This window comes from Callorhinus ursinus, unplaced genomic scaffold (assembly GCF_003265705.2).
Source record: "Callorhinus ursinus isolate GAN/ISIS: 27379988/994484 unplaced genomic scaffold, GSC_fseal_2.0 scaffold11, whole genome shotgun sequence".
NCBI classification, from domain to species: domain Eukaryota; kingdom Metazoa; phylum Chordata; class Mammalia; order Carnivora; family Otariidae; genus Callorhinus; species Callorhinus ursinus.
This window is the reverse complement of record NW_027397073.1, coordinates 16,079,369-16,094,235: the sequence shown is the minus strand read 5'-3', so window position 1 is coordinate 16,094,235 and position 14,867 is coordinate 16,079,369. Positions and strand designations below refer to the sequence as shown.

Sequence of the window (14,867 nt, the reverse complement as noted above, 5' to 3'; positions counted from 1 at the left end):
CTCTTTTAACAGTCAGATGTTGGACCAACTGGATTGAACTTTCCATGTTCATGCCTTTGCCTTTTTGTTGTCTGGATCTCTTTTTTAAATTCTGCGTTCCTTGACTTTATTTTTTTTTTACCTGTTTTTATCTTTTATTTCGGTTATTTGTTGTTTCTGGAAGTTCCTTCTTCTTCTTTGGGTCTTGTTTCCCATAACGTCCTGTTTCGTTTTCTCTGAGGATACTATCTGTGTATATACCCTTCCACTCTTGGCAGCATTCCTGTCCTCTTTTTGTTTTTTAATTCTTTATTTATTCTGGGCTCTTCCCTGTTGGAGGCTTTCCCTCAGGTCTGGCAGTCTGAGTTAAGGACAAGGCCATGAAAAGCTGATTGGAAACTCTCCCTTCCCGGTGAGATGGCCCTTTTTTGGGGGGGGGGGCGGTCTCTGATTACTCATGGAGCTGGACCCTTCATTGCAGGATCCCACAAGCCAGCATCTGGGATCCTCACACTGCAGCTTTTGTTTCTTAGGAGACTCGTTCATGCTCCTGCCTGGGGAATAAACTTGGCTTTTGGTGTGAGGGGTGGAGGAAACGGAAGGCCACAGGCCAGGCTTTCTGTCTCATACTTCACAACGGGGGCTCTGAATCACAATCCTCCGTGGCTCCCATAACCCAGAGCATTTTCCCCCTGCAGCCCCCTCCCCTGCCGTCCAAGCCTGCTGGAGGCCCAGGAAAGGGTACAAGGGCGCTTTATCCACTCCCTTTTGGAGCCCCCACCCCACGTGTCCTGCCAGACGCCGTGTCTCCTTTGCTGAGTCCAAGGCCTGAGCTTCTTTGAAGTTCCCTAGGACTAACTGTCTCCATGGCAGCCTCCTGCATGACCTTGGGATGTAACTTCTTGACCCTGCTGAGCCGGCTGCCACTGCCCGGTCTTCTCTTCCCTTTCCTAAAACTTTGTTGGGTTTGACTCCATTCTTGCTATCCTTTCCTTGTGGGTATATGATGTAGGTAATTTTTGGTAGGGACTTTATTTAGAGAGGCAGGTCACCCCTGTGCAGTGTATAGGTCAGTGGTTTTCAGTGTACTCACAGGGCTGTGTAACCATCTACACGGTCACTTGGAGGACTTTCCATCCCCCAGAGAGAAGCTCTGTTCCCTTTGACTGTCCCTCCTCACTTCTCCCAGCGCCCCCAGCCCTGAGCAGTACGAGATACTTTGTCTCTGTATTTTCTATTTTTATCTTTTTAAAAATACTTCTAATGTCATTTTTGTAGGATTTCAGGAGGGAAGGGAAAAGAAAAGAAAGTCATGAATGCAATCAACATTCTTTCATGGGAAACTGTTGCCCTGTACAAAATATTAAGATAGAAAAACACCCTGCCTGTTTGTCTACTCCTGCATTCCAGGGATTGATGGAAGCACCCTGTCAGACATGGGAATTTTCCTCCATGTTCTTTCTCTTCTTTCCCTCTTTTTTATTCCCATGTTTAATGTCTTTGCTTGACCTGAACTTGGATCTTTTGGAGCTGGAAATTGCTAAGCCTTCATGTCTTCTTGGCTTCCAGCAATTTTCAAGTGTCTGAGGAGTGGTTGTCCAGGGGAGTTGACCTGGAGCTGGAAGGTCAGCCTTTGAATCCAGGCCCCCAGGTATTTTCTGGGTGGAGGAAATGGAGGCTGTGTGCTTGTGAAAGTAGACTTTCAGTCACCTACTAATTTTTTTTTTTTTTTAAGATTTTCTTTTTAAGTAATCTCTACACCCAACATGGGGCTCGAACTCACGACCCCGAGACCTGCAGTCACACGCTCCACCAACTGAGCCAGCCAGGTGCCCCTCAGTCACTTATCTCATACATCATTGTTCAGTCAAGACCTGCGCTTGGGAGAGCATTGCTGATGGGTGGTTGCAGACCATGGATGGAACCAGTTAGGTAGAGAGGACAAACAGACAAACGCAGCACCTATTAGAAGTGATGACCAGCACACCCGCAAGAGCGGGGTCACGAGTTAGCATGACCTCAGAGGTCATCCCGAGTGGACATTAACCTCTTCTTGGGGTGGCTGCCAGGGAGCCCTTTCCCTGTGTCACCCTGCCTTCACAGCCACCAGACCCTGGTCTTCTTCCCCGCCTCCAAGGCCACCTCCCTTCGTCTTTCCACAAAGAAAGGGCAGCCACTCAACTTTCCAGATAACTAGATGACTCTGGGTGGATGACTCTGCAGTGTGATGAAGACTTGTTAGCCCCCTTTTGCTTTGACTTTTCTCTGAGCCCAGTCTGTCCATTCCCCTTCTTTAGCTTCTCTTGACTGTACAGTGGTTCACTGATGTAGGACTTGGGGACCGCTCCTCTGGATGGGGCTCCTGGCTGGGGGGATTCTACTGAGGGCTCCTAGCGTGGCTCTCATCCGCCGTGACCTGTTGTGGCTACTCATGCTGGTCCTTGGCCTTCCGTGGGGCCCAGTCTGTGAGCCAGGGCCTGGTGCCGTGTCAGTCGGCGTGTGAACGTGGTCTAGCGGTGTGGGTTGGGCCAAGCTTGGGCAAGGAGTGGTTGAAATCGCAGCTAGTCCTTGGTCTTGCTTGGCTGGGAAGACGGTTTTGGAATTAGGAGAAAGGGTTATGGGACAGTCAGCCCTACTGAGGTATTTTGCTTTGTGAATTGAAATTCTGCTGCCTTTTCAGAGGAAACTGCATTCTTTTCCAGATGCAAACTCCAGGTGACCCTAGCAATGGCTGTTGGTGGGGCTGGGGCACCTCCATAGGGGGAGAAAGGCCGTCCGTTGGGAAGTGAAATGAGATGCAGCAAGGAGCCAGTGCCTTCACTCTGGAAGGTGCCCTCCTCCTTTTCCTCCGACCAAACCAGCTTTACCTCCAGCCTACTTCACTTTCTCGCCTGAAAAACACTTAATTAGTTTTCCTTTTTTTTCCTACTTCGTTTTACTATTCTAACAAATCAACAAAGAGAGAAAGTAAATAGCATTTTAATGCTGATGTGTTTGGTGCTCTCCATATATGTTAGTTATTTTCACATACACAACAGTCCTGTGCAATGGCTGTTACTATTGGTTCCCATTTTTAAAATGAAGTTGAGGCTCTTTGAGAAAAACCTGAGGAATGGGTTCTTACACATGGCCAGTGGAGGGGTGTGTGTGGCGGGGGGGTTCTGGGCCAAGATACCGCGTGACCCAGTAAGGAGAGGTGCGTCTGTAGGGGATACCTGCTGGGTGCAGCAGGGCAGTGGTTGGCCCTCACTCAGCTGCATAGGGCCTTTGGGGTCAGGCCAGGGAGTTTGGCTGTAGTTTGGAAAGTGATTCGAGGATTTTGAATAGAGGGGAGTGATAAATATGGTTACAGTGGAGTTTAGAAGGACGAGTCAGGCAGTTCCGAATGAGAGGATGGAGTCACAGGTGTTGTCTTTGTCTAGGTAGCAGGTGACACAGTCCCCAGGTAGAGGAGGGAAGGCGTGACAGAGAGGATGAGTGTGACATGACTGAGGAAGATGGGCAGGACTCAGTGAGAGAAGTAGAGGTGATACTCTTAATTTGAGTGTCTGAGAGAAAAACAGTATAGGGAGAGGAGAGTCTGATTTTGAGGAATAGATGGATGGGGGGGAGCTCAGTGGAAGAGACTTGAAGTGATGTACGATTGTAAATCTCTTCTAGGCCCTTTAACTGCATATCTCAGAAAAAAAACAAAAATTAGGTTTGAACCTCTCCTAAGTGAGTAGCTGTTGTATGATACGCAAGTGTTTAGTGAATCAGTTGTGTGTTCAGGAGAGTGTGTGTGTGCATGTGTCTATCCGATGTCTGAAGTCCAAACCTTGGAGAATGTGTGAGTTTAGAAATTGCCATTTAGAGGTTTTTAAGACACTTTCAGCCTGCATTTGGGGACAGCTCAACTAATTGCTTTTTATTCCTCCGCAGGTCTTCAGTTAGTAATAGTAGGTAGCATTTTTTGCTTTTATTATTTTTATGTACTTTTTTTTTTTTAAGATTTTATTTATTTGAGAGAGAGAGAGAATGAGAGATAGAGAGCACGAGAGGGAAGAGGGTCAGAGGGAGAAGCAGACTCCCCGCTGAGCAGGGAGCCCGATGTGGGACTCGATCCCGGGACTCCAGGATCATGACCTGAGCCGAAGGCAGTCACCTAACCAACTGAGCCACCCAGGCGCCCCTATTTTTATGTACTTTTCATATAAAAATTATATAGTTAAGGGGGCACCTAGGTGGCTCAGTTGGTTAGGTGTCCAGCTCTTGACCTCAGCTCAGGTCTTGGTCTCAGGGTCGTGGGTTAAAGCCCTGCTTTGGGCTCCACTGGGTGTGGAGCCTACTTAAAAAAAATTATTTAGTTAAGATGGTAACTTTTGTGGTGTGTGTATTTTACCACAATTAAAAAATAAATAAATGTATACCTTGTTCTGTTTTTCTGCATATGGGCCATTAATTACATTGGGTTCGCAAAGTGGATTTTAGTGTGTGATTGGGAAGTTACTCTGCATATAATTTATTTAAAGGGAAGCAGCAGTTTCTATTTATGGCTGCTAAAGTTTAGAACGGCAGACCCCGTTTACAATGTTATCGTGGAAGGAAAGACTAGCTTTGTTAGAAGATACCTAAATCATGGTGAGAGGCATAAACAATTCATTTATTTCCACGTGACCTGCACAACCAAACCTTTATTTAGGGACTTTTTTTTTAAAGGCGGGGAGGCAGAGGAAGAGGGAGAGAGACAGAATCTCAAGCAGGCTCCATGCCCAGCCCAGAGCTGGATGCTGGACTGGATCTCATGACTCTGAGATCATGACCTGAGCTGAAATCAGGAAGATGCTTAACCGACTGAGCCATCCAGGTGCCCGAGAGGGACCTATTTTTTTTTTATAGGCTGTTGTTTTATATATTAAATTATCACTGATCCACTTGTCATATTGTCTGCCATTAGGTAAAAAGAGACACCAAATAAGTCATTTATCATCTTTGGCCACAGACTGGGGCTGGCAGTGGTAGTGGAAGATCATCCCAGTCATTTTGTGTGCAGAAAGCATGGGATATGTAAACTTTGGGAAATTCTCTTTCTTTGTTTTGTCTTGTCTTTGATTTTGATTTGTTTTAAGGATTTTATTTCTTAAGTAATCTCTACATCCAACATGGGGCTTGAACTCTACCCTGAGACCAAGAATTGCACGTTCCACCGACTGAGCCAGCCAGGCGCCCCTGGAGATCCTATTTCTAATAAACTTTGCTTTAAAAGTTCAGTCAGGGACGCCTGGGTGACTCAGTTGGTTAAGCATCTGCCTTTGGCTCAGGTCATGACCCCAGGGTCCTGGGATCAAGTCCCTCTTCGGTCTCCTTGCGCGGTGGGGAGCCTGCTTCTCCCTCTGCTACTCCCCCTGCTCGTGCGCGCGCGCATATGCGCGTGCACGCGTTCGTTCTCTCTCTGACAAATAAATAAAAATCTTAAAAAATGTGTTAAGTCATTTTGATTAGTCAGGGGCTGACCTTGAGGCAGCTTATTGGTAAGAGGATAAAAGGGAGAATTAATCTCCACATATAGAGAGCTGTGCCGTAAACGTTTTAGGAATACCTTGTTTGTGATCCTGTTGGCCCGCACAAATGTGGCAGTTACCGCACTTCTGCTCATCCCAGTCCCCTTTTCACATTTTAAAGCTCTCCCACCCTCTTAGCTAGCTGTTCATTTCTCTATCTTACTTGCATTTATTTTTTTTAATCTTTTTTTAAAAGATTTTATTTATTTATTTGACAGAGACACAGCGAGAGAGGGAACACAAGCAGAGGGAGTGGGCGGGGGAGAAGCAGGCTTCCCGCCGAGCAGGGAGCCCGATGCGGGGCTGGATCCCGGCACCCTGGGATCACGACCTGAGCTGAAGGGAGACACTTAACCGACTGAGCCACCCAGGTGCCCCTGTCTTACTCACTTTAAAAAAAAAAAACTGAGCGGACTATGGACTCATGGGTTTTTATTTTATACTTTGGGTTATAACCCAGCACTGCTTTACTTATTGCTCGAATCGTACCCACTCTGGCTACCAGGAGCTCTTTCGGTTGACCTCTGTGTTCCTTTGACTTGACCCTGTCAGTGTAGTTGTGTTGTTCCCTGGTTCCTTCTAGTGGAGAACGGTGTCAGAAACCAAGATTCATGTGCTGTCTGTCCCCACTTTTGGTCTTTGCCAGGCATCTGTACCAGTGCTGGGCTCACCTTCTTGCATGACTCTCTTTCGCTTATTGAACCTTTCCGTGAGACTGCCAGGATTTGGTTTTTGTGTAGCTGTCAGATTTTTTTTTTTTTAGATTTTATTTATGTATTTGGCAGAGAGAGCACAAGCAGGGGGAGTGGCAGGCAGAGGGAGAAGCAGACTCCCCGCTGAGCAGGGAGCACGACATGGGACTCGATTTGAGGACCCTGGGATCATGACCAGAGCTGAAGGCAGATGCTTAACCAACTGAGCCACCCAGGCACCCCTAGCTGTCAGATTTTTAGAAAGACTACATCAGTACAAAATTAGATTCTAGGGCGCCTGGGTGACTCAGTCACTTGAGTGTCTGACTCTTGATTTCGGCTTGGGTTGTGATCTCCGGGTTTTGGGATCGGGTTGTGGGATCGGGCTGAGCGGACTTTGCTTGGGATTCTCTCTCCTTCTCCCTGTGCCTCTCCTGTTCGCGAGCATGCACACATGTGCACGCGCTCTCTTTCTCACTCTCTAAAATAAATAAAATCTTTAAAAAAAATCATTATTCCTTGGATGGGGAGTTAAGCTGCTTTTTTCTGTGGCCTAAGTTCCAGTATCGACACTACACAGGCATCTGGCAAACAGGATTGAATTTGGGTCGATGATATTTTTGGTCTGCGATTTGTATCTTTTTATTACACTTCTCAGAAATTTTCACAGATCTGTGAGCCTTCGGGAGATAGTTAAAAACTCATTAATGTTAAATTTTGAGCATTTGGTTTTATGAAGGCAAAACAAATAGATGAAATAAAATGGACTTGGGAACTAGAGGTTTGCGTTTGTTTTTCCCAATGTACAGTGTAGCTTTGGTGATAGGGGCTGCCAAGGGTAGTGACAGAGTTAAACGAAGGAGATTAAAGCAAAGTGTAGGCAACTGGAACAGTATGAAAATTCACATCTTCAGGATGTAATTTCTTCTCTATTTGTCCTTCATGGAAAATCCTGTATGAAAACCACTTTCTTGTTGAGTGTGAGTCTCAAGACAGATGGAGGTATACATCATTTTCTTTTCTGTTCCTCAAATCACATTAATTATTGATTGTTTTTTAATTAACTACGATTAAAAACTTGAGTTTTTTTTAATATATTTATTTATTTGAGAGAGAGAGCACAAGCAAGAGGAGCAGCAGAGGGAGAGGGAGAAGCAGACTCATGCTGAGCAGGGAGCCCGACACGGGGCTCAGTCCCAGGACCCTGGATCATGACCTGAGCTGAAGGCAGACGCTTAACCAACTGAGCCACCCAGGCGCCCAAAACTTAGGAGTTTTAGACAATTCTTGGAGCTCCCCTGGGAAAACCTTGTTTGCAGTAGTTCTGAGGATTTGGGGAAGACACATCTCTTACGTGTGACCTTCACTGACCTTCCATCCATCTTCAGAAGAGAGCGGCTGTTTGTGGGAAGTTGTGCAAACTTTAAAGTGCTGTGTCCGGGTAAACTGTAGTTCTGCTGTGGTTTGGGGGCCGTAGGGAGCAGGTGGGCTCAGATGAGGATGTCTCTGTCTGGGCATCTCTTACGTCCACCTCCCCGGTTCTGATCTGGTGGGTTTGATTTGTGCCCCAGCCTCTAACTCTGACCCCAACTGAGGCTCACAGCTTGGCCCGTGGGTTCTGTGTGGGACCTCCCAACCCCCCGGCCCCTCAGGACCAGCCTCCGTTCTCCACAATGCGGTCCTGAATGCTTGGCCAGGTAGGTGTCCTGGCTCTGGGTGTAGGTTGTAGAATGACAGGAAGAGGAATATTCCTTGAAATTCTCTGACCAGTGGCCACTCCTTGTTTGAATCTGATACTTTCTGTGCTTTTTTGTGCTGTGTGTTTGACTTTGACCATGTTCTCTCTAAATATTTAACTAAGCACCAGTCCTCCGCGTATCCCCTGGGTTGGGTATATACTGTTACCCTTACTTTGTAGGTGGAAAATTTTCTGACACGAAGAAGTCAGAGCAAAGGGAACATTGGTGCTGGAATGGAACAGTGCTGGAAGGGGGTGTTGTGCCTTCCCACCTGTTGTCTGTTATGTTGTGTAGCTGGGACGTTAAATGCTCATTCTCTTCATCAGGGTTTGTCAGGTTCTAACAAATTAGAAACTAATTTATTTTAGGGAACTGTATGGTTGGGTTTTCTGTGCTTTTGCTGATTATTATTTGCTAAGTGACAAGAGCGTAGGTTGGTAAGTTATCTCATAGAGCGGCAGAAAGAAGTAAATAGGATATTCATCATCTCCCTCTGTGCATCCATTCATTATTCAGTGAACAAATACTTCTCTTACAACTGGTAAGCAAACCATAAGGGAAAAAGGTCAAACTTTCTAATAATAATGTAGAAATTGGTGTATAGTAAGTTATCTTTTTGCTGCCTTAGACATTTGCTAATAAATATTTATAAAGTTGAGGGGCAGGATGCACTTAAAATAACTATAATGCATAATGGCGGCAACAAAAATTGGTATAGCCTTTTGGGAAATCGTTTTGGCATTTGTAGTCATGGATCAGGGAAAAAGGACCTTTGGTTAGATCAGAATTTAGGGACTACTGCATTTCTCCTTTCAGAGATTTAGAATATTCATTAACATGATAATTAGCTGTCCTGCTGGAAGGAGTCTGTTTGGTGTAGAAAAATCCAGCATTTACTATGTGTATTTCAGCCTTGTGTTTGCGAAAAGCCTAGTAAGATCCTACAGAAGTCATGTCTGTTTCATTGCGTGTGAAATGCTGCCTGAGGGTTTTTAATGTTTTCACAGAGAAGGTGAATGTCATCGACATAACACAGACAGGACTCAGGAGAAACAGGTGGGAGGGAACATGAGGGCTTTAGGTTAACTTTGACACGCCGTTGGGGGAGCTGAGTGGAACATGAAGCTGGCAGTTTGGAAAGGTGGCTTTTCAGGTAGAACTAGGGCTGAATGTGGAAGTGCCTGAGTTCTGTGAATGGCCACGATGTTTGGGACCATGGGAGTTGCTGTAGCCAGCCACCCTTGAACAAAGGGAGATACAGAGTCTGATGGGACCCACCAGTGGGGAGGGGAGAGCCAGGGAGTCCGGAGAAGTCTGGTGGGCTCTTGGATGAGGTTCGCTAGAGGGAAGGACAGCTGGGGCGTAGAATTCTGCTCTAAGACCACGATGGCGGGAAAGGACACAGGCCACGGAACGGGGCCGTGGTACAGAGTGTTTTCTAGCTGCAGTGCGCTCGCTTGATTTCGTTTAGTAGCTATAACTATTAAATGATAGCACTATCTTCATTTAACTATTTTATTTTATTTTATTTTTTTAAAGATTTTATTAATTTATTTGACAGAGAGAGACACAGCGAGAGAGGGAACACAAGCAGGGGGAGTGGGAGAGGGAGAAGCAGGCTTCCCACGGAGCAGGGAGCCCGATGTGGGGCTCGATCCCAGGACTCTGGGATCATGACCTGAGCCGAAGGCAGACGGTTAACGACTGAGCCACCCAGGCGCCCTTCATTTAACTATTTTAAAATTATTATAACTTACAGAAAAGTTGCGAAAATAACATAAAGGTACCCTTTACCTTGCTTTCCCTGACCACCTTGCATCATTAAAACACGCTCCTCCCAACGAAAGTTATCATTGGTATGCTGCTACTAACTGGATTGCAGACCTTATTCCGATTTCAGCAGTTTTTGTACTGAGTAGTGGAGAGTATGTGGAAGTTTCCTTCCTCTGCGGCCTCACAGACAGAACTGTGTTCCCGGGACTTCAGCTGGTTCTTTTCGTCCCTCCCTCTTCCTGCACGCTGGTACTGTTGACTGTGATGCAATTAGGTTCTTTGTTAGAGGCGCTCTTTCATTTTGGGCCTCCCATTATTCCTGGTTGCCTTCTCGCCGGCCCCCATTATATATAGTAATGTTCTCTGGAGTTCCACGAATGCAAAGAAGTATGTATCCACCCCCAAAATGGTGATACAGAACAGTTCCTTCACCCCCAGATTGCTTCCTACAGCCTGGATTTTAGCAGTGGTATCAGGAGGGTGGATTGCAGAGGGGCCGGGAGGGAGCTGGAGGTCCATAGTCTGTCCCAGCGTTCGAGCGCTTGCCTGAAGGCGGCATGCCCATGAGTCAGGGCACTGAGAGTAGGGTCTGAAGGCTGAGATTAGGGGGAGGTCTCTTTATGCCAGTAGGCAGAGATGACAGGCATGCCCAAGAGTACGGGAGAGCGGCAGCCAGCTCACAGTGGATTTGGGGGACCGACTTGCAATGGCTTGCCGTGTAGGAGTGGGAAATGTTGGAAGGCAGGAAGGTCTCGCCTGATGCCCACCATCTCTGAAACTGACTGCAGGAGAAGAAAGCATGAAGCAAGTAAGAGGGAAGGTTAGGAACAGCTTCTGACTATTGGCAGCCCGGGAATCAGCAATATGGGAAGAGCGCATCGTGGAGCCAAGTGCAGCTGGGGCTCCCGGGGGCAGGGGACAAAGGACAGAGATCTGCGGTCTTCTCTAGAAGTTCTTTTGGCTGTTGGAGAGCCTCAGTGGGGAATAGCAAAGGAGCTCCGTATGGCTGAGCTTTGAGAGTCTGAATCTAAGGGTGACCTTCCTTAGGGGGGTGACACAGGAAGGAGACTGAAGATCGCAAGTTGAGCTTCTGGAAGGGCTGAGGTTTGCAGGGACCCTATCCTCTGCTGCTGTGGCGGGGCGCTCCCCTGGTTTCTCCTGCAGGGCTGGGGAGAGTGGATGGGCCAGGAGGGCAGGGAGGTGCCGGAGTGTATTGCCTTGAGGCCCTGAGGGCAGTGCAGAGAAGAACCACAAGGAAGAGCTGGTTGTGTCTCCCAAGGTTGTGGCCTTGGGATTAGGTGGTCCTGTGTTTATCTTTCCAAGTAGGGGTTTGAACTTTCCCATCAGTTATATTTCAAATGAGGAACACTAAATATTAACTAAAAAAGGAAACACTACCTTGGCCAAAGTATCTGCATATCAGGAATTGATAAAAGGATCCATAACGAGATGGATAGGAGGATTCAGTGAAACAAGTAAATCTATTATGGATAAATAGCAACTATATTTACTAATTTATGAATTAGCAAAATGTATATTCTGTTCTCTTCACCCTGTGTGTGAAATGTCTTTTTTTTTTTTTTAAAGATTATTTTAGGGAGCGAGAAAGAGAGACTGAGCACTAGCAGGGGGAGGGGCCAAGAGAGAGAGGCTCCCTGCGTGGAACCTGATGAGGAGCTCAGTCCCATGACCCTGAGATTATGACCTGAGACAAAATCAACAGTCAGACACTCGGGGCGCCTGGGTGGCTCAGTTGGTTAAGCAACAGCCTTCGGCTCAGGTCATGATCCTGGAGTCCCGGGATCGAGTCCCGCATCGGGCTCCCTGCTCAGCGGGGAGTCTGCTTTTTCCTCTGACCCTCCCCCCTCTCATGCTCTCTCTCTCTCTCTCTCTCTCTCATTCTCTCTCTCAAATAAATAAAATCTTAAAAAAAAAAAAGTCAGACACTCGACCAGCTCTTGATCTCAGGGTCATGAGTTCAAGCCCAACGTTGGGGCTTCAGCTGGGTGTGGAGCCTACTTTAAAAAAAAAAATTGTATTTGAAGGAAATATGAGTTAAATTCATTATCTATTGAATGATTCCTTCAAAAAGGGCTTCAGTGTCCAGATAGTGCTAGAAAATAGTGACTTAGTCCCCCCAAAGAATAAAAGACCTTGTATTATTACAGTTGTTTTATGGAAAGTTTGTGTAAGACTGTCAAGGTGGTCAATATGTACTATGGTTTTCTTTTCTTTTTTTTTTTTCCACTGGTTGTCAAATGATCCTTTATTGAAACATTTTCCTTTGTAGTTAACTAGCCGGGCATTCCAGCGCACCACTGTTGATGTCATCTATGATGTCATGAGGGTGGCAGCCATCAACATTGCAGCCCGCAGACTGGGCAGTCCCCAGGATCTCTTTAATGGTTCCAGAGAGTTCTCTCGCTAAAGATCGGTGTCGCATCTGTCGGGCAATATTGACAGTCTCATCAAAAGTGATATTTCCACTGTGCTTAATGTTTTTCTGCTTCTTTCTGTCTCTTGGTGGTTCCTTGAGGGCTTTGATAATCAGGGCAGAGGCAGAAGGTACCACTTCAATCTGGGCCTGTCTGTTCTGAATGGTCAGTTTCACCGTAATCCTTAGACCCTTCTAATCACCGGTTGCCTTGGCGATGTCATCACCAACCTTTTTTGGAGACAGACCCAGCAGGCCTATCTTTGGGGCCAGGGCAGACGCGGCACCGACTTTGCCACCGGTGCACCTCAGGTACACGACTTTGATCTCGTTGGGGTCCAACTTAGGCGGCATGGCGGAGGTGGCTGGTGTCGGATGAACCCGGATTCGGGACGACTGAAGAAAGTTGTACCTTTGCCTCCCTGAGCAGAAAGCCAAAAGTGTACTATGGTTTTCTTTCGGATTGTTACGATTTAGAGTTTATTGGTTTTCACGAAAGCAAATGTTAGTTTCTTCATTGAAATGGTGAATCTGTTGTGTTTTCACTGCTCAGATTGGCCTTTGCATGGTCATTTTGGAGGCAGAACCATGGCCGGGTCAGGCCTGGCTTTAGGCTAGGTCAGGCATGGGCAGGCGCGTCTCCGGGGATGATCTGAAGTTAGCGTTCACTGGGTGAGTGATGCCTGAGCCTATTATACCGCTAGTCTCCAGTTTAAAAATTGGGAAACAGTTCCACAAAGAGCAGTTTCTTTTTTGTTTTCTTTAAAGATTTTATTTATTTATTTGACAGAGAGAGACACAGCGAGAGCAGGAACACAAGCAGGGGGAGTGGGAGAGGGAGAAGCAGGCTTCCTGTGGAGCAGGGAGCCCGATACGGGGCTCGATCCCAGGACCCTAGGATCATGACCTGAGCCGAAGGCAGACGCTTAGCGACTGAGCCACCCAGGCACCCCAAGAGCAGTTTCTTTTATCATAAAGTGTAAGAAGTACGATGGGGAGGGGGTGAATAGGTTTTTCTTAAGTTTTTCTTTTGACATGATAACTTTTGAGTTTTGCCAACAAAGACGAAATAGCTTTCTATAATTTTAAGAGGCTTTGGTAAGAAAGGAAATGTTTTGTCCGTGTCATGGGAGAGAATAAAGTGATCGCCTGACAGACTCAAGTTCTTTCAATTTCCGTTTCTGTAAATAGGCCTAGCATTCACCCCCTCCCCCCGCCAAGTTTTTCAATGTCTTTGGGTGAAAGGACATTCTACATTAGGCACAAATGCTATTAGTGAATCATAGGTTATTTATATGGGGTTTAGTTTTAAATTAAAAGACTGTTAGTGCCTTTGAAGGAACGTATGTTTTATGGAGTACAAATGAAATAAAAGACTTTATTAACAACAACTAAAGCTAATTCTGTCTGAAAATCAAGCTGTCCAGGGAAAGAGAAGCTCAAGAGAGCTCTCTGTCTATTATGTTTTAAAAGAGAAGACTGAAATTTATTTATTTATTTTTTTTTAAAAGATTTTATTTATTTATCTGACAGAGAGAGAGACAGCGAGAGAGGGAACGCAAGCAGGGGGAGTGGGGGAGGGAGAAGCAGGCTTCCCGCTGAGCAGGGAGCCCGATGCGGGGCTCGATCCCAGGACCCCGGGATCATGACCTGAGCCGAAGGCAGACGCTTAGCGACTGAGCCACCCAGGCGCCCCTGAAATTTATTTTTGTAATGTTTTCAACAAAGTGGTACTTTGGGACTGGGGTGAAAAATGGAGAGAAAACTTTTAAACATAAACGTTTCTCTTTGTACCTGATATAACTGGGAAATGAAGTGGGAGTTAAAACATTTTGTTCCCCCAAATGGAGAATTTGCTCCTGCCTTCCAGAATGCGGGAAGGGAGCGGGTCATAGGACAGTGGGGTTGTGAGGATGCCACCATTTCTGGAAACCAAGAAAGAAGTGTGAAGTTACAGAAAGCGCTATTCCTTATGTCTGTTCTACAGTCCCGCAGAGGCGGGTCCACCCGCCGGTGGTGTTAGGTTCCAGGCAGTGCTGTGTGCTCCTGCTGGGCTTTCATGCCTGTCCTGCGTCTGCGATGTTCGCATCTGGGTTCCTTCAGGTGAACCAGGAGGGCTGACTCCAGTTTTCGAAGCCCCTGCTAATTCGCCCTCACCCGAATGCTCTGTAGAACGTCCCATTATTGCGACGTGGACCCTGAGGTCCACCCTCTTCCCGCAAGAGAAAGTACAAATCTTAGGTGACACGGAGGGGTGGGAGAGTGGGATATGTGGCCACAGTATGACGGAGGGAGAGTTGCTCCTGCATGGGGAATGGTCTCTCAAGCCCTGGGGACGTTTGCAGGCTTGGAGGATCCTCTCTGGGGTTTTCCAAGCCTTCACTCTACTTTAGGTGGGCGGATAGGAAAAGACTCGGGCAGCGAGGTGGGTTGCCGGCCTGCTGGCCTGCCGGTTATCGGGTGATGGGACGCTGTGGCCGCAGTGCGTGAGTCCCTGCGTGTGGGTAAGTCAGACAGGTCCCTTGTGTCTCCAGGAGAGGAAGATGGCTGAGATTCCTTTATTAATCTTCCTCGTATTCCTAAGAGTACATGCCAGTTGCACTGCAGATCCGACCTGTCAGTTCCTCAACAGGCTTTGTTTTATGTGAGACCTTTTATCATTACTGGTGATTGTGTGTCCTGGGCCTACCACCCATGAGTCGTTGCATGG

At 46.8% G+C, this 14,867-nt stretch overlaps 1 protein-coding gene and 1 pseudogene across 10 annotated transcripts in view; one reads left to right on the top strand and one right to left on the bottom strand.

The window, feature by feature from the left end:
- Positions 1 to 14,867, top strand: part of ZNF532 (zinc finger protein 532) — a 105,863-nt gene that overhangs the window by 29,202 nt on the left and 61,794 nt on the right. The window lies entirely within an intron of this gene.
- LOC141373664 (large ribosomal subunit protein uL11-like) lies at positions 11,962 to 12,564 on the bottom strand (annotated as a pseudogene).